Source organism: Protobothrops mucrosquamatus, unplaced genomic scaffold, assembly GCF_001527695.2.
Source record: "Protobothrops mucrosquamatus isolate PMUCROS unplaced genomic scaffold, P.Mucros_1.0 scaffold_149, whole genome shotgun sequence".
NCBI classification, from domain to species: Eukaryota; Metazoa; Chordata; class Lepidosauria; order Squamata; family Viperidae; genus Protobothrops; species Protobothrops mucrosquamatus.
The window spans coordinates 2,155,089-2,158,177 of record NW_015386225.1 but is presented as its reverse complement, the minus strand read 5'-3'; positions in this window follow the sequence as shown (position 1 = coordinate 2,158,177).

Here is a 3,089-nt window from a genome sequence, read left to right as displayed (position 1 = left end):
TTTATCAATATGGAGAAGATGGATTGTTTATATTCAAAAGAAGTATAGAGTGGTAGAATATAATTTAGGTTTTTAGATTTTCTTACTTTTTCTATCTTTTCATGTAGATCAAGATATTTTGTGGAGTTAGAGATATTAGTATTTGTTTACTTTTATATGAATATTATCCTGGGATTAGGTTTGGGAAGTCCGGGGGGGGGGTTTATTTGTTATTGTGTTTATGTATGTTATGATTGTTTCTTTTTGATGGAAAATAATAAAATTTCTTTGGAAAAAAAAAAGAAACTATGAGGAAGAAGCTTATTATCATTCCCACTGGGAATAATTAGTTAAGGATGCATACTGTTGGTCCTTCAGAGCGTTCTTACCACTCTTCTTCAACTCCATCAAATAAAGTCTTTTACCAAGACCACATTGTAGCTAACATGGTGGCCACATTATCCTGAGAAAAGACATAGTTGCTTTAAGAAGGTGAAATCAGGACCGCATCTTAAAATAACTTTTGTATTTTCAGATCCAAAGCCCTGAGTGCCTGCCACCACCCTTACATTAGGGTGTATATGATTAGTTGACTCCTGATTGTGATCCCATGGTCAACAAATCATTTCCAGGAAGATTTTAGTGATGTTAAGAATAGAATTGTCATTGTTCTGTAACATTATGTCATGTGCAGTGAACCAGCATGATACTGGTGGTTGATCAGAATGGTATGTTTATTGCTACTCACTTATTGACAGGAATCTTGCCAGATTAATGTTCTCTCTAGAGATACTACTAGATAAACAAGCATCTGGACATTGCAGGCTTAGAGAAGATCTGTTTTCCACTATTTCCTGCCCCTTAGGTATTCCAAGCTAGCAATCTCTTCATCCGATCCTGCACTTCAGCTCCAGATTCCTCTGCAACCTGCTTATTTTTGGATCTGTTTACACAGTGGTTATTTAGGGTGGGAATAGCAATAGCAATAGCACTTAGGCTTATATACTGCTTCATAGTGCTTTATAGCCCTCTCTAAGTGGTTTACAATGTCACCATATTGCCCCCAACAATCTGGGTCCTCATTTTACTGATCTTGGAAGGATAGATGGCTGAGTCAACCTTGAGCTGCTCACAGTCAAACTCTTGGAGTGAGCAGTGAGTTAGCCTTCAGTACTACATTATAACCACTGCGCCACCATGGCTCTTATACTGCATTATATTTTAAAGGTTTAAAGCAGGCAGCCCCATAGACAAAGTTTTGTATCCCATAACAAGAGTAAAATATACCCTTTCTAAAAAATGAAGGTTATTTCACAGAATATTGCATATGCTAGATAGATGATAGATAGATGATAGATAGATAGAAATAGATAGATAGATAGATAGATAGATAGATAGATAGATAGATAGAGATAGATAGATAGATAGATAGATAGATAGATAGATAGATAGATAGATAGATAGATAGATAGATAGATATAGAAATTAGGATATACAAAATGAATCACCATTTTTATAGGATGAAAGGAATGACACTCATGTGAATAACCACTAGATTGCATAAATAAACACAACTTTGGTATCTTCCCAAACCTTTATTATCCATCACAAATTCAAAGAGAAAGTTAAGCCGAATCTATAAATGTCTGTTAACTGTTTCCAGAGGAAAAATATGGCCCAGTTTTACAATAAACCAACTGGAGTTGCACTGAACTTAACAGTTTTATCACGAGTGACAGTTTATACATTGAAATATTATTACAGTAATAAACCAATATATAGCGCCTTATGGTTCAAAGCTTAAATGTCAGCCTTCTTTTCTTTAATGATTATATCTGTTTCTGTTGCAAGTGATCCAAAAGAGAAGATACTGTGATTTTATTGGACTATTTAAAAAGGAATGGTTTCCTCCCTTGGCAATTTTGCTGCATAGAATTTATAGCAAAATGCTGTGCCAAGGAGAAGGGTATGAATGGATGCTGTCATCTAGACTTCAAAATAACTTTAAAGAAAAATGAATGATTCCTTGCTTATGGTTGAGAAATACACTGCAGCTTTTAAATTTGTAGACCATTATTATCTTTTAGAGTACCTAAAAATATCTGTTAATTTCTGATGTTTAGCTGCCTGGCATCCTGCTCTTTTGAAGATAGGCTAAGATTTTATGTTTTACTAAAATTGTGCAACCTATCATAAAAATAAAATATTTAGAAAGTTCAGGACACTAAATGAAGTATTTTTTTCACTGGGTGCCTATACATAATATAACTAGGAAAACACTGGGCACATATTCCAGCCAGAAAGGAGAGAAGACCTTGAATAAATGATTGGTTATAATTTCATTATGTGCCATCAAGTTGGTGTTTGCTCTCTGTGACCACAAAGATAGTTTTATTTCCCATATGATGCATTCCCAATCTGGTTTTTCATATCTTCCAACATTACCAAGATCACCTCTGTCATTGAGTCCTTCGACCTTCCTACCAGTTGTTCGCTTTTCTTCCTTCCACCATGCCTAGAATGGAGAAAGCTTTCTTAGATTTTTATCCAGAGAGTTATATACACAATATATTTGAAGTATGATAATTTAAGCCTGGCCATTGGTGAGAACTCCTTCACCAAACCAATTCTGATTTATCCAATGATCCATTTGTTTGTTTTCTTGGCTATCTAAGAAAGAATTACTTGCTATTTAGATCTAGCCCAGAATGAATGTGCTGATCTGGTTTGTATGATAGAAGATTGATTGGTGAAGGAAAAATAAACCCCTCCCACATGGCTGTACACATTTCTTGGCAAACTTATGCTTATTGAACAGTATCAAAGTTTGTGAGCAGCTTTCAATGTTGGAATGACCAGAAAGGCATGGTATACATTCAGTAGTAAACAAATACACACACACACACATGACAAAACATTTAGTTCTATGGCACAGGAATAATGTTGGCAATGATAAGAAAAAGGAAGCAGGAAAGAACAAAGGTAAATGTAATGTTTACACAATCTTGTGAGAGGATTTCTGCTCTACATTTATTAATGCATATACAAACTAATTTAAACAAGGGGAGGAAATAATCCATCACAGGACAGCTGCTTGGGTAGACTAGAAG